The sequence below is a fragment of the Neofelis nebulosa genome, chromosome 6, assembly GCF_028018385.1.
Source record: "Neofelis nebulosa isolate mNeoNeb1 chromosome 6, mNeoNeb1.pri, whole genome shotgun sequence".
Classification (NCBI taxonomy): Eukaryota; Metazoa; Chordata; class Mammalia; order Carnivora; family Felidae; genus Neofelis; species Neofelis nebulosa.
Genome location: NC_080787.1, coordinates 130,081,034 through 130,108,328, shown reverse-complemented (window position 1 = coordinate 130,108,328; position 27,295 = coordinate 130,081,034). Strand labels below are relative to the sequence as shown.

The following is a 27,295-nucleotide window of genomic DNA, read 5'->3' as shown; positions in this document are numbered from 1 at the left end:
TCAGTTCCTCAATTACAAATTCTATGGTTCTCAAATTGGGCCCCTGAGTCAATCATATAAATCCAAATAAAAGTTAGTGGAAAAATAAAATATGTGGATATATGAAAAGACACAAATTATTACCCTGGCATTTGGATATTTGTAGATGCAGGCTCCCTATGCCAAAATCGTATGTGATGGGGCTCTGCTAAATAGGAGAAAGGTCATTGTCCAAACTGGAATGGTGACAGATTATCTTCTATATTCTCCTTCAGATTCATGCTCCACCTTGGACTGTGTTCCAGTAGCTAACCTGTCTAAACTGCTTAGATTCCCTGGTTATCTCTGATTTATGGCTGGGCTTGGCCATTTAAAATTACCAGTAGGAGATAAGTAGAAGGATGGAGAAGGATATTTTGAAATTCTCTCCCCAGCTCTCTCTCCTCTAGTAATTCATGGTAGGTTGGTTCTGTCCATCTTTAAGACCCCACAGTTCTTTTTAAGCAGTCTCCCCCAAAAAGCTTTTCTCCCTGGTTCCAGTAACTGTTCCTTTCCCCTACTCTTTCAGATATTGGGATGTTCAGAACTATGACAATCTGAGGGTTGGATTGTTGGATTCCTTGCCCTCACTTTTGTATTTAATCCAATATCTAGGCTCACTCCAATATACCCAGCAGAATATCCTATTTCTTTCCAGGACCATGACTGATACCAGGGCCAACAGGGACATGGGAATAATATAGGAAAGAACAAGTTGTGCTCAGCAAAAAGTGGGGATGGTTCAAATACACTAGAGAGAAACCTCAAGGAAAGTGCGAAATAAAATAAAGAGGGGGCCAGATGATATAGAGCCTCTAAATCCAGAGGCCTTTATAGAGTTTGCCTAACAAGAATAAAAGAACTACAAAGTGTTTGTGAGAATGATCAGGTATGCTGAAAATATCAGTTTGGCGGACTGGAAATTGAAAAGACTTAAAATAGAAAGAAAGTTTAAAGGACCATAAAGATATCTGAGCAAAGACAGATATAAGCCTGAGCAGAGAAGTTGGTAAAGAGGACAGGTGAAGAAAAATGGATGCATAGAATCTTTTAATTATGGAGACTTGAATAAGGAACATGAGAGGAGAGATACGGAGTGTGATCATATGATTTACCATCCAAAGAAGGACACCTTTAGAAGTGATAAAAGTTGTATTAGTACCTAAGGTAATTAATGCCTACCAGGATTAGTCCCATAAAATGGAGGCATATAGTCAACCTAGAGATAAACAAAACATTTCATGACAGCAAACCTGAGTTCTTTAGAAACTGATCGCTTTTGGTGAGGACAAGGAAGGTAAACAAAAATGCTAAATATCTAGCTAAAGCGAAATATGTGGGAATAGGGAAAAAGATAAAGGGTCATTTTGGTACATAAAGTTGAAAATGCCCAGATAGCATTTGGCAGTATAGAACCAAACTCATGGTCAATTGAGAACACAGGATAAGAAATATGGATTTGAATCTCTTCCACATAAAGAATGAATCTGTTCTACCAAAGAGATAATTTCCCTGACAGAAATCCCTTCCCTCTTCACTATTTATGCCTGTGAATTATTACCTCCACAGCAGTCTAGGAGCCTGAAGGGCAGGGCCAGCCTCTGATTCATTTTTGTAAATCACCAGGCTTAGCACACTGTTGTATATCCGAAAGAAACTAATACATATTTGTTGAATTAAAGACTTGTTTTACTTAGCCCACTTGAATAGCATATCCATTACCATATCTCTGTCCTGCTACTACTCTGCCATACCTCATCTTTTACCTAAACAATCCTGCTGCTGCTCAATCTGGTTTGCCATGTAAAAATAAAGAAGAGTTTAAGAATCGGTGTCTCGCCAGGGACTGAGCTATGGCAAGATTCCTGTGCTGCTTGAAAGTAAGCCAGAGCATAAATTAACTGCGTTGTACATAAAAGTCTTATGTCTTGTCTGGGCAATTGAATGGACAATGCTGTCACTGGAGTACTGGTTAAACAGTGTTATAGATTTAAATGCTAGATTTTCCTTACTCTCTTCTTCATATTTCCTTTTGAGGAGATGTTTTTGAGGTTTTAGGAGATGTTATTCTTGTTTTTTTTTTAATAAGATGACTGGGGGAAATTTTCTTTGTATTTGTAACATTTTGATGTCCCAGATCAGTATTTGACCTCCAGTAGGTCACGTATACTCTTAACTGCCTACTTATTCTCATGTTTTTGGCAACTGGTTTTATAGATATATTCATTTTACTTTTTTAAAGTAGCTGCCATTTCTTCTTTTGTCATAAAATCAATTTCCCTGCTCTGCATCCAATAAATATGAAATCCATGCTGATAGAGTTTTTCATTCATCATTTGGCAAAAAATTTACCAAATGTTTGAAACAGTGCTGGGTAAAACACATGAGATATGGATTTTGTGGGTCGGGAAACACAAAACTAAATTAATAAAACATTGCCCCTGACCTCACACAATTATAAATTTTTATGGTGACTGAATTATGTGATTCTTTTGTAACAATATTATTTGACAGAAATAAAAATGTCTGAAGTCTATAGAATCTCTTTCTCTCCCTCTCTCCGTTTCCCTCCTGCCTTCCTTTTTTCCTCATACTTAAGACAGCTATTTTCAGAGCATGTCAATATTGAATATTCATTAATTTTCAAAGTCCTGGGTTTTTGCCAGTTTAGATTTAGTTGATGTTCCATTACACTGTTGAGCACATTTCATGGTTCTCTAATCAAATTAGCTCACTTCTAAACACAAACATTTTTATAAGACTTGCCCAAAGCAGTTGTGACTTAGCTCCCATCTTATTTTTTTAAATAAAAAAAACCAAGCAGCAGGTTATTAAGTTCGGCACATCACCTGCTGTGCAAAGAGACCAACACACAAGAAAAGCAGCCAACCTTCCTACAGCACATACTGTAGATCACACAGTGTAACACAGACTGTAGATCAGAGAGTTGTTACATCACTAATATTCAAAGCCCCTTGAATTTCAATTATACTTTATTTATTATCTTAGCTGCTTCACCATTTGTAATGCATAGTAATCTTCTATACATTCACTGCTTCCACCTTGATGGTTGCGAAGTATCTTCTATGATACATTTTGTCATTTAATATTACGTTTACTATGCAAAACACAGCTAAATCTTGACAGGCCCCATAAAAACCCATCCTAAATGAACCATTATATTGTATGCTGTCAACGTGGACTAAAAAAATACAGTGCCACTCCACCAAGCTTGCAGAAGCAGTAGAAAATAGGGAGGGATGTAACTCCCAAAAAGAAGATAGCAACTACATATTTTGCACCGACAGGACATATCCCGGCGGGACATGGGGTGAGGATAACTAGGGAAATGGCAATAATTAATTAAAATTTGATTCCGTTCAGGAAGTCATTTTTTGAATTCTTACGGGAGACTCAATGTCTAACAAGACCTCGATTATCTAGAAGTTCAGCCAATGCAGGAGAATAAGAGGTACACACGTGACTGTAAAACAAGGCCACTGTCATGCAGGATGTAACAACAGCAGACGCAGCAGATCATGGCAATAGAGAAGAGGGAGTGAATTGCTGTCCCTTGGGCACTTGGGGAGCGATGCGCTCATGACTCCCAGGGCCTGTTAATCTTCTCAAGGGTTCCGAAATACAGCGCAGTCAGCCTACTATGTTGGAATCATGGGGACCAATGAGTTCTGGGATCTTTGGCACCTGACAAGTTCTAACAGGCAGAGAGGTGATTCCCTAACTAGTCCGCATGTCCAGCTCACCATGAGAGTCACGAATAAACGGATTCTTCTGCCCTATCCAAGAGCTGCTCTACTGAAGTCCCAGAGTAGAGTCTGTATTTTTCAAAAGTGTGCTGGGCAAATCAGATATGTAGCAAGGCACTGAAGACACACTGTGCATCTGTGACTTGCTAGATGTTAGAGCTCCTGCCACCTGTGATCAACATTGAAATATGTTTTCTGTTTCTTACGATCCCTGGCCTGATAAAAACCACCCGTTTATCTCTCACCCTTCAGCAACCGATTTTTGTGGCCAAGCTAACAACCAGGTCGCTACAGTGTAAGAGCTACATACCTCTTTAGCTTTATCTCAACCAGGGTTGTTTTCCCTCCAGGTAATTCAGCATCTTCAACCAAAGGGAGCCAATACACTGCTGCATTGAAAATAATATTTTTATTAATAGGAGTTAAGGCACAGAATTAGAAATTAGTTTAATCTTATTATCTATAAACATGTGCTGTTTCAAAGTTATCAATACACAAATATTATATGTATAATATACATATATACATATATATACATATACACATATATATGACATATGTATGGTATAAAACGTATCTCATGTGGACTTGAAGATAGTGGAGTTGTATATTTTTGGTTTTTTGTTTTTTTTTTAGAAAACAGAAGTTGGAAAATTAAAGTTACCTCCAAGAGGTAACTTATGGAAATCTAACAGTAACATTATGTAGAAAATTACAGCTTTTTTTTTTTTTTTTTAGAGGGAGACAACAGGCAGGAAGGGGCAGAGAGAGAGGGAGAGAGAATCTGAAGCAGACTCCACACTCAATCTCACAACTCTGAGACCATTTTACGTGAGCTGAAATCAAGAGTTGGATGCTTAACCAACTGAGCCACCCAGGTGCCCTGAAAATTACAGAATCCTTAATATCACAATTTAAAAAGTGAACGTTATGGTAAAACTTTTATACACTAAGTGCAAAGCTCCACTCCATGACATGGCATGATGAGGTAGGTGCTCTTTAAAATCTATCTGCACCTTGTTGATACTAAGATTGCAACTTTACCATATATTTAACCTGTATTGAGACTCCAGAGTATATCCTGTGGTAATCCTGCAGTTGTGTCCTAACACATGGCTCATGGCTTTCAATGGGCAGATTTAGACCTGAAAAGGGACCTTTAATATCATTTTTCCTTCTATTTATGTTTCTATTTTATTTATTTTATTTCAGTGTCTTCCTTTTACAAAATACCTGGAAATTCTGGTTAAAATAAAAACAAGCATAGTTTTCAAATTAAAAAAAAAAAAAAAAGAAATTAAATAGTCTAAATTTTTATTGGAAAATTAAAAGGTTTTAGGGTGCCCAGTTAGGCAGCTACATTAAAGCTGCCATAATCCATCCTGTTCCAAATAATCTAGAATCTTGATTGTTAAAACGAAGCCAGAGAATAAAGTCGAGACATGAGGACTCAAGCGTGGTGAAATGAAACTGACCACCTGAATAAGTTAGGACATTTAGAGGACTTCAACTTCAATACAGAGATGCACTAGGAAAAGTTCACCTTCTGGAAAAGAGACGTGACAAGAAACTTCTGTCTTAGAGAGGACTGTGGGTAGGAAAATAAAATAAAATAAACTCTCCCCTAAAAGTTTATAATTTGGGCCTGTCTTCACACCAATGGAATTTGATTTTATATTTCTTGCAAGTATAAGTTAAAAATTAAGAAAGAAATTAAGTTATCAAACTAACTCAAGTTTGTCCTGTGCCAGTAAGCCCTAAGGCACTCTTGTAAGGATTCATAGCCACTCAGATTTCATATGATGCAAAGAGATAAAACTCAGCTGGATGTGAACTCCCAATACAGAAAGACATATGTCAACACGAGGAAGAGTAAGCAAAAAGAACACACGGTTGAATTAGATAACCAAGGAGTTTAGATATTCCGTCTACTGCATACAGATTTTGGAGGAAGTACAATTAAACTTTTTTTTTTTCAAATGAGTGAATCTAGACCATAAGTGAGAAAGAGGACCCGATCAAACAAAGCCAGATGGATTCAAAAAAAGAATGAAACAGTATCTGTGTATAAGATTATAAAAAAATATGTATGTCCATATCTATGTAACCACCACACAATTTTTAAGAAAGAGAATATTTCTAGACCTTAGAGGATCTTTGTGATACTTGCCAATCAAGATCCTTCCCTCTGAACCATAGTTATGACTGCCTTGATTTATAGAAAAATTATTCCTTAATTTTACTTACTTGTCTTAAACACTATCATATTTCATTTTGTTTATATCTGAATTATACATACATAAAGTTGCACTTTATTCATTTGGTTGCTGTCTTACTTTCTTCAAAATTACTTTTGAAATCCTTTTGTGTTCAGTTATAATGCACTCACTTTTATTAGCCTGTATTAATTTGTTGCATGCATATGCCACAGTCAGCCTGTTAATTCTAGTACTCACGAACCCAAACAGAATTCCACGAGTAAAAATATAAACATCAAAAGGAATTAAGTAAAATTAATGTCATGTCATTAAAAGTAATGTTACACAATTAAAAGTGTTATTAGGGGCGCCTGAGTGGCTCAGTCGGTTAAGCATCTGACTTTGGTTCAGGTCATGGTCTTGTGGTTAGTGAGTTTGAGCCCCCATCAGGCTCTCTGCTGACAGCTCGGGGCCTGCAGCCTGTTTCAGATTCTGTGTCTCCCTCCCTCTCTTCCCCACTCACACTTTGTCTCTCTCCCTCTCTCTTTCTCAAAAACAAATAAATATTTTTAAAAAATTAAGTAATATGAAGCAAAAAAATTTGATGAATAAAATTGATAATTTGTGAAGTGGAAGAAAGGCCAACAGAAATTACACAAAGTTCATCAAACAGAAACACAGTAAAGATTAAAAGCCACAGAGAAGAGAATGAAAAGGTGTGCAATATATCTAATCAGACATCAAGGAAGAGGATGAAGATAATGGGGGAGAGGAAGAATACTTTAAGAAGAGAGTTTCCCAGAAACTAAAAAGTAAATGAATATTTACATATAAGATACACAACAAATGACCTATCCGATAAAGGGTTAGTATTCAAAATACATAAAGAGCTTATAAAACTCAAACCAAAACACCCCAAGTAATCCAATTAAAACATGGGCAGAAGACATGAACAGACATTTCTCCAAAGAAGACACAGAAGGCAAACAGGTAATGTGGAGGTTCCTCAAAAAATTAAAGTAGAATTACCATATGATCCAGTAATCACACACTGGATATTTACCCAAAGAATACGAAAATGCTAATTCAAAAGGATATGTGCAACCCTATTTTTATTGCAGCATTATTTACAATAGCCAAATTATAGAAATATCCCAAATAGATGAATGGAGAAAGTGTGTTATGCATATATGTGTATGCATATGTGTATACATATATATATACATATATATACATCACTCTTTTTCCAGTATATATAATGCATATATATAATGCATTATATATATATAATGGTATATTATTCAGCCATAAAAATAATGAAATCTTGCCATTTGTAGCAACATAGTTGGACCTAGAGGGTATAATGCTAAGCCTAATAAGTCAGTCAAAGACAAATACGACAAATACCATATGATTTCTTCATATGTGGAATTTAAGAAACAAAACAAGCAAACAAAGGGGGAAAAAAGGAGACAAACCAAGAAAGAAACTCTTAATTATAGAGAACAAACTGATGGTTATCAGAGAAGTGGGTGGGGGATGGGTGAAATTGGGGAGGGGGATTAAGAGTACATTTACGTGATAAACACTGAGTAATGTATAGAATCGTTGCAATACTACCTTGTACACCTGAAACTAATATAACCCTGTATGTAAAGTACACTGGAATTGATATTAAAAAAAAATGTGTACAAGAAACAAGAATCTTACCAATTATGGATCTTAGTAAACAGAAATTCTAAAAGACATAATTTAGAAACAAAGAAAATAATCCTAAAAGGAAGATCTGAGCATCTAGAAGGAATAGTGAGAAAAGATATTGCATATATTTGGGTAACCTAAACAAAAATTTAGTATATACAAAATAACAATGCTTAATTTATGAGACAAAGAAAAAGACAAATTAAAATCCTGCACAAGATTAACATTTATAATGTGAGGAAATGAGATTATAATTCAAGTGTTCTTTAATCCTTGTATTATTCAAGAAGTATGTGAATTTAAACCTTAAATTAATGTTGTTTAAATTGTAATATTATAACTTCCAAACCAAAGTTGGTTGAAGAAAATGTAATAATAACAATAACAATAATAACCACAGGTGTAATAGTTAAAAATAATCCCAGGATGGCAGGAAGTGAAGTAAAATGACCAAAAGTGTATGTAAACACATAACATAAAAATAGTTCAAAATATATCAGTAATCAATAAAAGTAAGTTGACAAATCAATTACCAATATTTGAAGGTAGGTTGGAATTAAAAGTGGGAAACCCTGCTCCATGGTATTTATAATAGTTCCTCCTAATAACTTTGTAAGTTTTGAGGGGCCTGGATGGCACAGTCAGAAGAGTGAGAAACTCTTGATCTCGGGGTTGTAAACTCGAGTGTAGAGATTATTGGGTGTAGAGATGACTTAAACAAACACACAAACATTACAATAAGTTTTAAAGTAAAAGAATGAAACATATTATACAGTTAGGAAACACTAAACAAAAGACAACTGATATGGTTGTTAATGGGGCATCAGCAGGAGGATTGAATCTCAACACGTAATGTAAAGAATGGATTCATCAGGAGCTAAAAAGTTCTCAACTCATTTGAGGGAATAACCTAGGTTCAAAACACATGAGGTAAAATTGATAAAATATAAAGAAAATTTAACTCATTTAAAACTTTAGTGAGAGTATTTAACACTCTTCTTCCAGTAATCTATGTTTGCAGCAATAGGTAACAATATAGTTTTGATAACAGAATTAAGTAACTGTGAATAGACATATATAGAACTTATAAAATTAGCATTCTTCTCCAGCTCATGTAGAGCATTTATGAAAAGTGCCAAGCTACTGGGACATGTGGCAAGTCCTGTATCGTACAGACCAGAATCTTCAACAAGAGAAGAAATGAAAATCATCAGCATTGATACACTGAATAGCAACAACAATGGCAACACAAGCCTTAGAAAGAGCCACAAGCCTGAGTGGCTCAGTCAGTAAAGCGTCCTGCTTTGGCTCAGGTCGTGATCTAGCGGTCTATGAGCTCGAGCCCCACATCGGGCTCTGTGCTGACAGCTCGGAGCCTGGAGCCTGCTTCGGATTCTGTGTCTCCCTCTCTTTCTGCCCCTCCCCTGCTCATGCTCTGTCTCTGTCTCAAAAATAAATAAAAACATTAAAAAAAATTTAAAAAAAAGAAAGAGGACAATTTTTTGAAGATTTTAGAACGTTTACCAAATAGCAATAGCCAACTGATTAACCCTAATGAAAACTTGAAAAGATTTAGAAGTCAATGAAAATGAAAATATTATATATGGGGCTGGTGGGATAGGGCTAACATAGTTTTCAAAAATAAATAAAGCTTAAGTGTTTCTATTAGAAAAAAAGAAAAGGCCAAAATATAATTAAATACCTGCATTAAGTACTCTTTTACTCAGCACCCCAAATTCATCCTGGCCTAGAAATGTTAGTTTCCCTTTTTGAGTTTATTTTTGTGAATGGTGTAAGAAAGTGGTCTAGTTTCATTCTTCTTCATGTTGTATGGAAACCAATTTGACAATAAATTTCATATTAAAAAAAAAAAATGTTAGTTTCCCTTTTGTGATCTCAAGTTCCTGGTCCTGATTAGACTTAGCTTATACTCAAACTATTTCATTCTGGCCTGATAAGGTCTTAAATGGACTTAGTCACACCCCTTCACTGGACTTCACAGCACAACCTTTACCCAGTTGTACAATCTCAGCCTTTTACTGGATAAAATCAAATATATGAACCGCTTGTACAATCAACCCATCCTTTTCTTTCAAGAAATTTACATGTGCCCTTTCTTTCTTGGGCCTTAATAATCCGGCAACAACACTGATAGCAGTGTGCAAAGAAAACATCTAGAGATGAAGAAATGAGCCAGCTGAATTTACATGTGTTCATTTTACTGAAGAGCATAGAGCCCTGAGGCTTTGTGTTCAGATGTTTTTTTTGTGGTGATAAGAACATCTTTCTCTGTATTTAAGAAAAGCTAGATGACCCTGCCTGAAGATCTCACTGCACATAGACCTTAGAGTAAATTCAGAACCTACCACTAAGTTCCAAACGGTCACCTCCTCATATTTTTTCTCACCATGTCATCCTTATGCTAAAAGGACTTTTTCTCTCTCCAGTAACCATGGAGGACAAACTGGTGAGAATTTTTTTCTTTCTTCTTCTTCTTCTTCTTCTTCTTCTTCTTCTTCTTCTTCTTCTTCTTCTTCTTCTTCTTCTTCTTCTTCTTCTTCTTTTTAATTCCCACCACAAATGAAGATACTGATCAGTCATTGAATATGGGAACTCATCTTGCCTTGTTAAACTGAGCTAGAATAAAACTGATACACTAACCAGAAAACCCTAAGTAACTCTCTCCAAGATCTCCAAGATGAGTTTGTCTGAGAAAATTTAATCACATGCCTTGTTCAATTAAGTGTTATATTCTATCACTTGCAGAAATCTAGATAAGTTCCTGGCGAGGGGATTTTGTTGTATTGTGTAGGCACGTATACTAGCCATTTCCTTGAGAGGATATGTGACCTATAACAGAAGAGTCCCCACATATCAGCTACTAAAATATATATTCCTCTACACTGAATAGTAGCTTCTATTTATAGACAAGTTCATCATCAGGAATCACCCCCAGTAATCTGCATATATTAATTTTATTTATTCCTGAAAGAAATCCTATGGGATAGGTACTTTTATCCTCATTTAACTATTTGAGACACAAATAATTAAGTAGAAGTAATTTGACAAAGGTGAATGGAAAGTGAAAGAGTCAGGATTTGCATCCAGATACGCTGGGTTTCAGAACTCATGTTTGGAACCTTATTACTTCTACCCTCATTTTGAGTTTCTGAGGGCATCCTAAGACAACAGTAAAATATAGAAATCAATGAGCTATATAACTTATACAAAAGTTTCTGTTTTAAAATGTTTATTTATTTTTGAGAGAGAGAGAGAGAGAGAAAGAATGAGTGGGGGGGGGAGGGTGCAGAGAGAGAAGGAGACAGAATCTGAAGCAAGCTCCGGGCTCTGAGCTGTCAGCACAGAGTCTGAACCGGGGCTCCGACCCACAAACAGTGAGATCATGATCTGAACCAAAGTTGGGTGCTTAACCTACTGAGCCACATAGGTGCCCCATAACTTATACAAAAGTTTCTAAGATTCATCCTGTGCTACAATCACCCACCTTGCCCAACTATACTTTCCATTACTATACTTTCCATTATTGTACTTTCATTGTAAGCCACATAGTGTCTGCCTTTACTGGGGATTTCCTGTATGTAAAATGTTATTGTTTATAGTTAAGAGTCACCATTATGTAAACCATAATATGATATATTTTATTGATTCCTCCAACTCTATTCTGAGTAGCATATGAATAAAGGCCTGAGCTTTGGAATGAGATTGTAAATTCCAAACCAGATCTATATATTCTAGCATATGGGGAGGGGGTACAAAATAGCCTCAATAAGCATCAACTTCCTTTTTTGTAAAATACTGATATTAATAGTACTAACTTCAGAGAGTCGTGATGAATAAATTAGATAACATATAGAAAGAATTTGAATAAATTTTATGTGACTCATTAAGTGCCCAGCACTTTACAAAATTAATGATTCAAGGATGCAATTGCTGAATGATTTGCAAAAAAAATACATGATGATGATTTTAGAAAATAATTAATATTAAAGTGATTTATCATTTAATTTTTTGCTAGGATATCCAACCTAAACATTTATATGCATCTAGAGTGTATTTATTATAGGAAGCCAGTATGAATTTCTCATTTGTTAGGTTTCAGACACCGTAATGTTTTAAACATCTTAATATATTCAGGAAAGCCAAGAGAAATTGGCAAAGGTTCAGAGAAATCAAATGCAATTAAAAAAGAAAAAAAAAGCACCTCTTAAAGTACTAAGGAAAATGAGGTTATTGAATCAGCATTACCCCGATTCGATAACCTCACTATGATTCTGGTGAAACTTGAGTGACAACATAGAACAACACGCTCTACAAAAATTATAACGCTCCGGAAGAGGGTTAGAACTAGAAAGTGCCATAAATCTTTGGAGGATACCTGCATTTACACAATTTGGAAACCGATTATTTAGTGAACTTCAGCCAAACTGATCTAATTTAATTTTTCCTGTGCTAATAAACACATATTGGATCAAGGGCAAGTCTGGGATGTGAGAAATTATAGATATCTGTGTGTGTTTTGAAAGAGATTTCTTTTCAAGCAAAAGTATAGCCTAGAGGTGCTCCTACTGATACACATTTTTGCTAAATGAAGAGTGAAGCCAAGATTACTATTATAATCTGAATTTTTATTTAAAAAGTGAAATTTTAAGCAGCAATCAATTTTGAACGTTATGGCTTGGGAAAAATAATTTCTCACTTAGATTGCTCTTGCAGTATATAATAAGGATTTTTGGTACAAGATGATGCGTTTACCTAAGGGCCTTGGAAGAGTCGCATATATGGGTGATGCCTTGTTTTCTCTAACATTTTCATTTCTAAAACCTTTAAACTATATGTATGTGCTTTATTATGTCTCAATCAACATTGATCTATTCTGAGTGCTACCATACTTTTCAGTTTTTCTTTCTTATATTTTTGAAGGGTCAAAGTTTACATTTTTCTTTTAAGATTTGAAGAAGATCTACTTAACATTTTCCCCCCAGGCCTAGTGACCTTATTTAGGTCTCCTTAGTGGAATTAAATAAAGAAACTTTAAATATAATTTTTAAATTGTAGTTAAACTTATTCTGTTGGGTGCTATAAACATCAGCAAAACGTTTAGATTATGGCATAATATAATCTCTCCTATTATAGCTTGGATTATTACTCAAATTTTATTGACATTTATGGATATAAAGGTGTATATATATATATATATATATATAATCTCAAAAAGGATAGAAAGTCTCCCGGTATAAATACGCTTTATGATATTGTCAAAACATGTTGTATTTGTTTGAGAATTCTCAGTAATATTTATACATAAATTATTAGCTTTCACAATCGTCAGTAATTGTGGATATATTAAATAGACATTTAAACACAACTCACTAATAGAATATTAACATATAAAGCATATGATTTTTATTTCAAATTACAGATACAATCCTTACCTATACATGAAGGTATTATAAGTTATTAACCTATAACTTATAGGTTAATATAAGTAAAAGTCCAGATGGAATATTCCTAGTAGTACTATTTTCTTTAGGTTTATTTATTTGTTTTGAGAGAGAGAGAGAGAGACGGAAAGAAAGAATATGAGCAGGGGAGGGGTGGGGGGTGGGGAAGAGAGAATCCCAAGCAGGTTCCTTGTTGTCAGCCCTAGAGCCTGATGCAGGGCTCGAACTCAGGAACCAGTGAGATCACGACCTGAGCCAAAATCAAGAGTTTGAGTCTTAACCAACTGAACCACCCAGGCACCCCAGTATGACTACTACATTTATGCTGCTTAAACATAACACTACCTAACAAAATTAAATGAATGTGATTCCCAGTTTCCGAGATACCACAAAATAAAACGAAATATGCATTTGGTCTTCAGCTTTCCAAATGTTCAATCTGCGGCTGAAACACCTGAACAAATGTTTGAAAGATTCTGAGTCCAAAGTCAAACTTCGGTGCATTTGTAGCTGGCGGATAAAATACTAGTATTATCAATTATCAGAACTAGTATTTTAAAATTTTTATTGCAGCATCTTTTTTTTTTCATTTTCTTTTTCCCTTCTTCTTCATAGTTCTATTTCTCTTTCCTTCCTTTCCTTTTAGGAAGGGAAGGGGTGCTGGAGGAGGGTAGCTGTAATGGCTAGAGCAGGTTGTCAGAGTCCAAGAAGGTGGGAAGGATATTTATGTGGAGAGCGACCTGGCATGGGAGGTCAGAGTCCAAGTACATAAGAAGGATGTCCCCATAGAAGGGCAGCCTGGTATGGGGCCTCAGTTAAGGTGAGGAGGGCATTCTTGCAGGAGAAAAGCTTGGCTTGAGGTGTTAGTGACTAAGAGGGTGAGGAGTGGCCTAAATGGAGTGTCAGATGTAAGGTCAAAGGGTTTCTCTTCCTTGGGACCATTCCTGATTCCTTTAATTCATGTTTATGTAATAGACACCCCTCCTTTAACAAAACGTGTCCTTTTTTTTTAAATGTGTATACTATAAACTTCCACAAGGATTTACTTACAAAAGATAAATTACGAATGGGTAAGTTTACATAATGTTTTTATAAACATCAAGGCTCAGGTATTCCTTTGAATTAGCATTTTTGTATCCTTTAGATTAATACCCAGTAGTGTAGTTGCTGGATCACAGGGTAGTTCTGTTTTTAACTTTTTGAGGAACCTCCACACTGTTTGCCACAGCGGCTGCACCAGTTTGCATTCCCACCAACCGTGTAATAGAGCTCCCATTTCTCCACATCCTTGCTAACACTTGTTGTTTCTTGTGTTGTTGATTTTAGACATCCTGACAAGTGTGAGGTGATATCTCATTCTAGTTTTGATTTGTATTTCCCTAACGATAAGTGATGTTGGGCATCTTTTCATGTGCCTGTTGGCTATCTGTATGTCTTCTTTGGAAAAATATCTATTCATGTCTTCTGCCCATTTTTTAATTGGATAATTTGTCTTGAGGGTGTTGAGTTTTATAAGTTCTTCATAGATTTTGGATACTAACCCTTTACCAGATATGTCATTTGCAAATATCTTCTCCCCTCCGTAGGTTGCCTTTTAGTTTTGCTGTTTGTTTTCTTCACTGTGCAGAAGCTTTTTATTTTGATGAAATCCCAATAGTTTGTTTTTTTGCTTTTGTTTCCCCTGCCTCAGGGGACATATCTAGTAAAAAGTTGCTAAAGTCAATGTCAGAGAGGTTACTGCCTGTGTTCTCCTCCAGGATTTTAATGGTTTCCTGTCTCATGTTTAGGTTTTTAATCCATTTGTGGAATTTAAGAAACGAAACAAATGATCACAGGGGGAAAAAAGAGAAAAATCAAACCAAGAAACAAACTCAACTGTAGAAGAACAAACTGATGCTTACCAGAGGGGAGGTAGATGGGGGGAATAGGTTAAATAGGTGATGATAATTAAGGAGTGCACTTGTGATGAGCACTGGGTGTTATATATAGTGTTGTACACCGGAAATTAATATCACACTGTATGTTAACTAACTGGGGTTTAAATGAAAACTTAAAAAAAAGTAATAGGTAAGTGATTCAAAGGACTGTGAGACAAAAGTCTGCACTTCTAATTTGTGTTTATTGCGTGATTCTGGAGAGCTACCTTAGCCTCCCTTTATTTATGTTTTCTCATTTGTACAATTGAATGATGTATTTTTTTTCTTTACTGATCTGCAAAAATACTAAAGACTCTCTATTTCCTTGGAGAGATCTTGACGCTTGATATAGACTTCATAGTAATATACAGTCTTGGGAAGCATTTCAGCCATTGTGGAAATTAGTACCATTATTGATTCTGGATCTATGAGACATTTAAGCTAAAATCCAGGAAACAGCCAATTTTCAGAGTCACTGATGCACATTCATAGCTTGGTAGAATAAGCAAAAAAAGGGAACTTTAGTTCATAGAAATGGTGAGAAATTATGATTTACACTTGTGTTTTCTGACTTATTTTTCTTAAATCACTCTTCTGTGCCCATTCAATTCATATGGAATACACCAACCATGTGAGATTTTTATCTGAAGCAATTCTTTAGCAACTGATTTGTTTTATCTACATTAATGACTTTTCTACATGTATGATACAGTTTTTTTTCCAATTTAAACTTAAAGCTAGGCACTTAGTAACAACGGTTTAAACTTTTCAGGTCACTGGAATAGCAATGTCCTGGAGCTGTGCCACTTACAGCATACCAAGCACTCACTGTGGGAGTTGCCAGATGAAAATCCATAGTCAAGTTCCTGCCCTCATAAACATGTACTTGGTTTGGCTGACAAAGTATTTAACCAAAAATTGAATTGGACTTCTGATAAGGGATGCATGATCTCTTCAGCTCAGCGCAGGCCCACCCTTGCCTGGTCCTTCTCCCAGATCTAACTCAGACATTTATGTACTGGTCTGACCTGGCAGGTATTCGAGTTTGCTCATGATTTAACATAACTGCCAAAGTGACAAAACTTAATGAAGTATGGGAAATTAAGCAAGCTGCTAAAATGACTTGAGTAATTTGAAACTATATATTTTCAAGCACATCCTTAAGTAGGTGACAATTATGTTCACTGACTACTGAATCACAATAGAACACGTGCATGTGAAAATAACATGATTGTGTGCTATTCTTGCTAAATGTCTATACTCACTCTGCATGAGAGTATCAATAATTTTTATCCAATAAGATTATTATATAAGCAAAAGGTGAACATAGTTGCTCCCAAGTCAAAGTCAGTAGCAGATGCAAGGTGCCTCATTCTTCCAATGATATCTGCTAAAAGAAATAGAGCTAACACTATACAATTTGATTCATAGAGTCTTAATTACAGGATATAAAATGTTCTGTAAATGAGCCATTATATGTTTTCCATTTTGTTAGTTACTTCAGTAAATAAAAACTTCAGAACTAAACACATTTTTAGTTAAGATGCAAGTTGCATGTGCTGAGAAACACATTATTTAAAGAGTAGTATGCCCTTGTTTAGAAGCCCCAGGTCCTAAATCCCTTTAGTTCAATGGACTTCCTATATGATCTCAGGCAAGCCTCCTCTCAGCACAGAAGTCTTTACAGCTTATAAAATGAAGACTAATACCTACTGTAGATTAATCCCAACAATTATGTAGATTTAGAACACTGATTTGTAAAGGACATTGGGCTTTTTCAAAGCAAATGAAAGACAAAAACTTACACATGTTTTTATTGTTATTGCTATAAATTCTATCATTATTTTGGTCAAAAATTTTCTTAATGATAGATTTATGCAAGAAATTGTTATTTGGAAGAACTGTGTCCATGCTAAAAGTCTATTCATTTGTTAAGTCAACCACCCACACGACAGTTCATTTTATCTATAATTTGTACATTCTTTGAGTTCTTTTGAATTACTGAAAAGGAAATATTTTCTTTTTTTCATGTTTGGGAATACATTATTATAAATCCTATTCCACATTCCTCCCTTCAAAGTTAAAAAGAAAAGAAAAGGAAAGAGAAAAGAAACAAAAAGAAGAGAAAAGATCCTAAAGTATATTCTAAATGAGATAACTTAATCTATAAACACCCATCAAAATATTTTTTTATTTTTGTTTCATACATGAAGTTACACAGGATATGACTCAATTTACTCTGATTTTAAATAATTAGAAGTGGAAGATAGTGGTTTTTTTCATAGGAAAAAAGTAACAAAAAGGCTTAAAATCTAATTTATCCAGATAAATAATCTGTGTATATAGGAAGGTGGCTGTGTTTACATTTTGGGATGTTGTGTCCATGAAGGTCCCTTTCATCCCAAACACTTTCCATTAGTTCACCATCAAGACAGGTCATAAGTGGTTGCAACTGGGTTTGTAAGCTTATTATATTTTGGGAGCAAATGACCTTGATTTTTGCCTATTTTTCCTTTTTTATTGGTTTATCACAATAAGAGATAATCAACATTCCATGTTATAAAAATCCTGTATGAGCACAGGTACAGAATTAGCAGTAAAAATTTCAAGGCATATATTACATTATAAAATAACTAAAATAGTGATATACTATAGTTCACACCCACCTTTGTCTATCATTAACAGTTATGAAACGACCAAATTGATTTCATTGTTGGAACGTCCTGGGTATTTCACACCATCATTTGATGTGTACATGTGGGTAAACTCATAAGAGGAAATGAGGAAGGGCAAATAATGTAGTAGCGATAGAAAATAATCAGTTCAACAAGTGGATCCAGCTGGGTACAAATTGAAGTCACTCGATTCTTCCCTTTGTCTCTTCACTCTTTTCCTTTCATTTATATTCATTGACTGAGAAGAGCCCTCAAAAAATCATCTCATAAAGCCACAATGAGATAATATAATCAAGATAATTCCAAGAGTCAGTATCTAGCAATGAAATCTGCCAGGAAGTATATTCAGTGTTTCATCGTTTTGACTCATGAAATGGTTTTCCACATGTCATTCTGAGAACTCTCCTTGTAACATCAGAACCTAAGGACATCAGTTCACGTTCTTCCTTTCATGGTCATACTTTCTCTTATCTCTGTTATGTGCTGGTTCCTGTCCTCCTCCTAAAATTCATGTGATAATTGAGGACAAGGGCTTTAGAGAGATTATTAAATTAGGAATAAAGTCTTTATGGTAGGCTTTAGTTCCATATGACTGGTGTCTTTATAAGAAGAGGAGATTTGGATGCAGGGACAGAAACACCGGAGATTTGTAAGCACAGAGACAACCATGTGAACACAAAGCAAGAAAGCAGTCATCTACAAGTCCAGCAGAGAGGCCTGGGAAGTAACAAAATCTGCTGATACTTTGATGTCAGACTTCTAGCCTCCAGAACCGTGAGAAAATAAATTTCTCCTGTTCAAGCCACCCAGCCTGCGGAATTTTGTTATGGCAGCCCTAGCGAACCCACAGAATACCCTATAGCCAACTCTGGGTTGTATCCACTTACTGGTGTAATGGGATGTCTAACAAAGCAGAGAGTCAATGAGATTGAGCATTTACTTTGAAAGGAGATCTTAGAAATTATGCTATTTGATGTCTAAAGATAAAGGAGACAGGCCAACCAAATTAGAAAAGCCATCCTACGAAATTCCCTTCTCGGGAAAATTGTAAGCAATTTTTTTTTTAACATTTATTCAGTTTTGAGAGACAGGGCTTGAGTGGGGGAGGGACAGAGAGCTAGAGAAACACAGAATCTGAAGCAGGCTCCAGGCTCTGAGCTGTCAGCACAGAGCCGACCTGGGCTCGAACCCATGGACTGCGAGATCATGACCTGAGCTGAAGTCGGATACTTAACCGACTGAGCCACCCAGGTGCCCCAAGAAATTTTTTTATTCCAGGAAAAAACACTATGCTTTTTCTTAGCACTTTAGCAAAAAAATGTCTCTCCCCTTAGTAGGTATATTTAATCACAAGTGAGTAAGTGAACAGGTGTATTAGATCCTCTGGGTAGGAAGAGACCAACATCCTATTGTCAACTATATATTTAATATATTGATGTCAACGATGTTAGCTCAATAAAGACTTGATGGTAGTAAAGGGCAAGGCAGTCTTGAAATTAAACAATCTCAGGAAAAGAAGTAAATTGCTTAACACAAAGGCCTGAATGTTTGAGAGGTACTTTTGCCTGCCTCATTTCAATATACAGAATGAGTGTGATTTTACACTGGATTTATCAAATGAAGAAATTAGCATGAGTCACCTTGCCCAGAGCCTTTTGATCTTTGGACACTACTTCTTACCTAAGCCTTGATTATTTATTAACCATGTCACTCTGCCAATGGTCTTCTAATGAGAATATGAGCCCCAGCCGTAACAAAGGACGCATATTATTCAGTTAGGACTAGCACCTCAAAATTAAAAATTTAAATTTTCCCAGGACAACAATTAATATGCTTTCAGTCACTAAATACTAGTTTGTATTTTCTAGAGTCTGATATGAATGATATCAACTGGTATCAGCCATTTGACTTTATTCTTCCTTAAAATTTTTTTTTTCGTTAGTCTGGGTCTTTTGCATGTTTCTATCATTTTTGGAATCCATTCGTCAATTTCTGCACAATAGCCTCCTGCGATTTTGATGGGGATTGCCTAAAATTTTATCAATTTCAGGAGAAGTTCTATCTTAACAATATCAAGTTCTGATTAGTGTCCTTCACATAAGTCAGTTCCTAGTCTGTTCCTAGTTTAGTATCAGCTGTGGACCTGGGATTACATTAAATGAGAATCCTTTTGTCTATTGTGATGATCTCATGTTTTTGTTTTTTAGTTTTCTCATTTGATTGATGATATTGATTGACTTTTATTTATTTTTTTTATTTTGTTTTTACATTTATTTATTTTTGAGAGACAGAGCACAAGTGGGGGAGGGGTGGAGAGAGAAGGAGACACAGAATCCGAAGCAGGCTCCAGGCTCTGAGCCGTCAGCACAGAACCCCATGCGGGGCTCGAACCCACAAACCGCGAGATCATGACCTTACCTGAAGTTGGTCGCTCAACTGCTCAACCCACTGAGCCACCGAGGCGCCCCTATATTGATTGACTTTTAAATGTAAAACTAACCTTCAACCTTATGTAATCAGGCTTTTATATTTTTACATCCTACTGGATTCAGTTGCTAAATTTTTGTTAAGAATTTGTTCTATCTATATTCGTGAAGGATATTAGTCTGAAGCTTTCTTTTCTCTTGACATCTATGTTTGTAGTTTAAGAATTGGGATAATGATGATTCACAGAATGTATTGTTAAGATTTGACTATTTAATTTTCTAGAAGCATTTGTTTAGGACCGGTATTATTTTTTTCCTAAATACTTAGAATAATTCAGCAACTAGGTGATCTGGGTCTGGAGCCTACTTTGTGGGAAATTTTGCAACTACAAATTAAATTTAAGAAAATAATGCCATTCACATTATCTATTCACTTAGAGAAGACTTTACTAAATGAGCTTTGAAAGTTTGTGTCTTTAAGGAATTTAACACATTTCACCTAGAGGGTGGAATTTATTTCCATAAAGTTGTTCAGAGTATTCCTTTATGATTCTAACCATACATAACTTACAGAATTTGTACTGACGTCACTTCTCTTGTTTCTGATATTGGCAATTTGTGCATTTCCCTGTTCTGTGGGTTAGGCATTGATCAATTTCATTGATTGTTTCATAAAATTGTTTTTGGTTACATTGACTTTATTGTTTTTATTGTTTTCTATTTCATTGATTTCTGCCCTTATTTTCCTACTGTCATTAATTTGAGTTCAATTTGCTCTTCTAGTTTCTTAAAGAAAAAGCTACGCACACTGAGTCGAGACTTTTTTTTCCCTCATGTGCATTTGGTGGAGTAAATTGCAAAAAAATAAAAATAAAAATAACTTGTATATTATTGATAAATCTCAACTAATTATCCAAGGAATTATTTTTAATTCCTACCTGTCTTTTGTTTTAGCTACATTTGATTTGTTTAAATGGTACTTTTTTAGTGAAAGTGAAACTCAAATAATAATAAAAATAATAATATAATAATAATTTGCAAAAGAAAGTGGAACAGCGGGTGCTGTTAGTTTAGGAAGCTTTATTATTTGGAATCATTTTCAGCTATGGAAAGATTCAAATCTCAAAGTCTCAACTAATGAGGGAATTTTTGTTTATTAATTTCTTCTTGCTATAAACAGTGATCAAAATCTTACTCAAAAAAGAAGCTGATAGCTCCCTGGAGATTGCACATTGTGGAATAAAAGTTACTATTATTAAGTAACATTTTCTTGAATGTTTAAGGATTTTTGAGAATAGAGTAAGAGTTACCATGGGTATAATATTCACAAAGAATTTGATAGCTCTCTGGAGATTGCATACAGAGAAGTAAACATTTTTATTAAGTAACATTTTCTTGAATGTTTAAGGATTTTTGAGGAGAATGAGAATTACCAGGAGTACAATATCTGATACATATTCCACTGGTTTTTAAAATAGAACCTAACAATCATTGCAATGTCTTTAAAGATTATTTAGGAATTTTGCTTTCAATTCTGACATGTAAAAGACTTGTAAGTGATCACTCCTGTTCTTAGAAGCATTGAGCTAAATAAAGTGAAAGCAGTGGCTTTACTTGAACCCATCAGAAGAGTAAGGTGCTGGGGCAAACTGACCTCCCCAAATCTGGAGAATCAAGAGAATACAGAGAATCACAGCAGCGATCAGCCTACCTGAAACAAAAGTACATGGAGCCATAATCAGGTAAGAAGACTTAACTGGTAATTTTGACAAATTACTGAAGGCTGCCTATGAACTAGTATGAGAATGAGAAGCTCCTGGGGACTGCAGGCTTACGGGAACACCAACACTTTCATAGGTTTAAATTCCAAGAACACCAACAGGTTCTCATGGTGAAGAATAAAGAAAAATCCCCTTGTTTTTCTGACAAGAGGAGAGTAAAGCAACCATTTTGAAATAGACCCAAAGAATTATACATAACATTCATCAGTATACTCTCTAGACTTTACCAGATGTATTATGCCTAAAAGATGGGCACTCCCCTGACTTCAGCATCTGATAGCCTTCCTGCCTTACCTAAAGGGAAGTGGTTAGGTAGGAACTAGGGGCGCCTCGGTGGCGCAGTCGGTTAAGCGTCCGACTTCAGCCAGGTCACGATCTCGCGGTCCGTGAGTTCGAGCCCCGCGTCAGGCTCTGGGCTGATGGCTCGGAGCCTGGAGCCTGTTTCCGATTCTGTGTCTCCCTCTCTCTCTGCCCCTCCCCCGTTCATGCTCTGTCTCTCTCTGTCCCAAAAATAAATAAAAAACGTTGAAAAAAAATTTAAAAAAAAAAAAAAAAAAAAAAACACTTGTGAAGGTCATATACCAGGATCATAAGCCAACTAAAAGAATGAGACTTAATCAGAAAATTATAGAATTAATTTTAGATATCTTGAAACCATCTTTGTGGATCATTCTGGTTGTTGTTCTCCTCTAAGCAGAATGTGTAATGATGTCAGTGAAACATCTCAGAAAATTGCATGTCAATCTTGGCATGGCCTGGGTTTGCTAAGATAAATGTAGTCTTTTCCTCCAAGCGAATTCCTTGAATTGGTTTGAAGCTGTACAACACAATCATATAATCTCTTGAAATACCAAGGATCAAGGCAAACTTTCTGGAATTGTTTTCATAATACTTCTGTGTCTAACTGGGTGATATAACTGTTCTTCCTCACATTTGTTTTATACTGATAACTCTATATAATATTTAATGAACAAAAAATCTTGCAACATTAAGTTTGATGCCATTAGTGTTCCATTGATAAAGAACTAAAATGAAAAGACATTAAAGTTTAACTTTTCCCCCTAAATGCTAATAGAGAACATGAAAACAAAAAGGTTTCTTTAAGAAATCAAATATCACTTTCAAGGGTATGAGGGAGTACCTATCCTGTGGGCATCAAACCCTGGAATGCACAGAGCTATTATTATGCTAATAAAATACTTCCAATAAAATTTCACGGTGATTATTGTCTTTGACCACCCAGCACCACATTCTTCTTTCCTCTCATGACACAGTTTACCTTATCTCAAGCTTTGGCATGGTTACACCACTTATAATTACCTATACCCCTGTCCACGGTTTGGTCCAAAGATAGGTACATAACACAGGTGAGACAATGGTTTTTGCAGGATCTTTCTGCTGGAGCGTTAAGTAGTCACAAAAGAACCTTTCCTTTCTCCATTATCATGAGGATATAAAATGTGACCACAGAGCTGACAAAAGTAATCCTCATTATGTAAGTATGCCTGAAAGAATTAGACACACAGGGGGAAAAAAGAGATGACAGATAAGAGATTGCCTCTGTTATACCCTGAGTTTCTAAGATTCCTGGAGCCTAGTAACTTTGCAACTTTTTTTTTCTTGGCCTTTAAACTATGGTGTAGATATATAGAGAGATGATAGATAGATACATAGATACATAGATACATAGATACATAGATAGATTATAGAAGATGATAGATAGATAGATAGATAGATAGATAGATAGATGATAGAAGACGATAGATAGATAGATAGATAGATAGATAGATAGAAGGAAACATACGTACATAGTTATACTATATATACTGATTTGACCAAATATTGAGGAACATTGTTAGAGTTGGAGTTCAGTCATGTACAAGGGAAAGGGTACTTAGATTCAGGGGATAGCATCAATTTACGGTAATAACTGCAGTTTTCCTTCCTTGCACCAACACTGTGTAAGGTGTGTTGAGGGAAATGGTAAATAAGTGCTGACCTTTTCCCCAAAGAATTCTCCTCCTTGTTAGGAACGTAAGAAGATCATGGATGTAACAAAGAATAATAGAACTTAGAACATACTAGAGAGCTTTTGTGTGAGGAAATATAGGCTGTTCAGTGTGAGAAAGCACTAATAATTAGATTGTCATCTCTGTAAATATTTTGACAGTACACTTTCTAAGACCTGCACAGTAGTCCATTATATTGATAGATGTGCCATAGTTTGCTAAGGCAATTCCTCATTTAGGATATTTTGGTTGCTTCCCTTCTATTCCAGTGTTTCTCAGCTTCAGCACTATTGACATTTCGTACCAAATAAATCTTTGTTGTGGAGGCTGTCCTGCACATTGCTGCTGGCCTCCACTCACCAGATGTCAGTGGCATACCCTCTCTCCACAGCTGTGACAAAAATATCTCCAGAAATTGCCAAATGCCTCCTGGGGGACATTCTCATCCTTGATTGAGAATTACTCTTCTACTACAAATACATTTTCAGGGGCACCTGGGTGGCTCAGTCGGTTAAGCATCTGACTTCAGCTCAGGTCATGATCTCACAGCTCATTGGTTCAAGCCCCACTCCAAGCTCTGTGCTGACAGCTCAGAGGCTAGGGTCTGCTTCGGATTCTGTGTCTCCCTCTTTCTCTTCCCCTCCCCTGCTCGTGCTCTGTCTGTCTCTCTCTCTCAAAAATAAATAAACATTAGAAAAGAAATTTATAAATAAATAAAAATACATTTTCATTGTTTTCCTGACATAAAAGTAATAAGCATTACTTAGAAAATTAATAAAATTATAGAAGGGGTGCCTAAGTGGCTCAGTTGGTTGAGTGTTCAGCTCTTGGTTTCAGCTCACGCCATGATCCCAGTGTTGTGGGATCGAGCCCTGTGTCGGGCTCCATACTGAGCATGGAGTCTGCTTAAGATTCTCCCTCTCTTTCTCTCTCTCCCCTGCTCGCACGCTCTCTCTCTGTCTCTCTAAAACACATACAGACAGAAAAATAAAATGGAGAAAGTAAAAATTATCAATTATTAGCATTTTATAAGTCACTTAACACTTTTTTTTGCCACATTTCAATATAATTTATTTTTATCTGATATTAAACTTAAATCATATCTTATTTGGCATACTATAATTTTTATTCGATGTTCCACATAAGTTATTAAATACTACTTAAGAATGTGGTTTTGATTGGCTATGTAGTGTCCAATTGCATGACAGGGTCTTTTTTTTCAAATTAGGAGAATTCTCCTGAGTTCAAGTCAAACTTTAGTGATGGTATAATGAGCTCTTTGTCTAATGAGAAAATGATTCTGAACAAAGACCTTTTCATTATTATATTTAGTAAGGAACATATTTAGTCAACCAATTGGTCCTGTAGTGAATCAATACACTGTTATTTTTTCAATTTTTTTGATTTTGGTAGCGTCCAGTTGAGTAAATTTCATTTAAGAATGTTTCAAATCCAAGAACACCTAAAGTTTTATTTAACTAGTGGAAGAACCTATACTAGTTTAAATATAATTATGGCATAGTTTTTACATATTTATGACACTGTGCTAAGGACTGAATTTGTAGACTTATCAAACAATTCAACTCCACCCGTAAGGTGTTTTAAAGGAATGAGACATGCATAACGTCAATACACAATGTGATGTGAACTATAGCCAAGAAAGATGTGCAAAATGCAAAGAAAATTCAGAAGGGAAGAGTACACTGGAAGGGATCAAGCTAGGCCTAGATGAGAAAGCAATATTTATGGGACCTCTTAAAGAAATAATAGAATTCTGACATGCCAAGCAAGGGAAGGAAAGGGAGGCCATTCTTGACAGAAGAAATGACTTGAACATGGAAGAAGGACAAGAGTGGTAAGGCTGGAGGGCAGTGAAAAGGCCTGGAATTCTAGAAGAAGGTGTCTGGGGTGAAGAAGGAAAGAGCAGAAAGCAGATGGAGAAGGAGGAAAGGAATGGAAAGCAGGGTAAGCTAATGACAGCCTGCTCTTGTCAGGCACAGTGGTTTAAGTTTTATTGGCATCGTTTAATCACTCACATCTCCTTGTTTCAAATGAGAAGACCAAGGCACATGGTTACCCAGCTATTACATGGCAAAAGTGGTTATAGAGCTAACAAATGGAGGTGATGGTATTAAACCCAAGGATTGACTCCAGTTGTCTTTGATTTATGCTATGCCATCTTTCAAATGCCATATAGTCTATTACCAACATTTAATCAAAATAAAGCTAAAAATCCTTTCTTAAACCTTCCTTTGAAGCTAAATACATCAGTGGTCTCAGAGAACTCTGGCCACCTATTCAGCTGCTCCCACTATAATGCAGTACATTTACATATATACAGGTCTACCTACTTTCCTCAACCCACTGCTACAGTATTTTAAGTTTCATGAGTCAAGAAATCTTCTTCATCACTTCTCTGATTTCAATGTCTGGAACAGAGCATCTCAAAATGTTCACTGATTCATAAAAATCCTATAAAAGTGGGGATGGGGAACACCCGCTTTACTCAGTCTGTAGAACATGCAACTCTTGATCTCAGGGTTGTGTGCTTGAGCCCATGTTGGGTGCAGAGTTGACTTAACAATAAACATTTTTTAAAAAACGTTCATTGATTAGATAAAACCAAATCCAAGCAGGGATACGTAGAAGAGCATTTCCCTCTCCCCGCAAAATGTGGTCCATCTGCCTCTCTTTGGAGTAATCATAAAAATTGAGCAAATGCCTTTATCTAGTTCTCTATCCACATATGTTCCTAGTGGATCCTGGCTTGTCGGAGGGCCCCCAATACAAAGAAAACCCGCTGAAGCATGTTTCCCAGAGAAGTGAGAGTGTTAAGTGTGCTTTAAATGTTAGGCTTAAAATTGGATTGATTTTTGTACTAACAGTGTAATTTCCAGGTATTTGTTTTAATAACAAACAGTGTTTGAAATGACTGCTGAATAGCAGTAAGTTTATCGCTAATTAGAGGAGCGTCTCACTGATGCAAGCTAATGAGAGGCAGAGCAATAACTGAGCAGAGTGCCAAAGTTTCAAGGGTAGCATCATAAATGCAGTTTGCTTAGTTCTGTAAATATATGTTGTTTGCTTTATTTACAACAGCCCACAGATTACTCAAGTGCATAATATGCTGGTATATTAGGTGAAATAAAAATCTCACGAACATGAGCTCTCACCAAAGTGCTCTGTCTGCTATTAAACTTTTATTAAGAACGGAGATAAAACAATTCTCTTTGGAGCAGGAATTAGAGTGCCTGCTGATGATCACTGAAGTGAATAAGGATGAGACAATAAGAGAGAGAGCCATGTTCTCAAGGAAATCCCGGCTGATCACGCCCATTGTGC

General features: G+C 35.8%; 1 long non-coding RNA gene across 1 annotated transcript in view; it reads right to left on the bottom strand.

The window, feature by feature from the left end:
• The window catches only part of LOC131514962 (uncharacterized), a 57,531-nt gene extending 32,932 nt beyond the window's left edge, over positions 1-24,599 (bottom strand). Inside the window, exons 1-2 of the long non-coding RNA XR_009263363.1 lie at positions 23,867-24,599; positions 4,096-4,174 (exon numbers count right to left, since the gene is read on the bottom strand). This is a non-coding gene — a long non-coding RNA (uncharacterized LOC131514962). The remainder of the gene's footprint in view (positions 1-4,095; positions 4,175-23,866) is intronic.
• Positions 24,600-27,295: the final 2,696 nt, after the last annotated feature.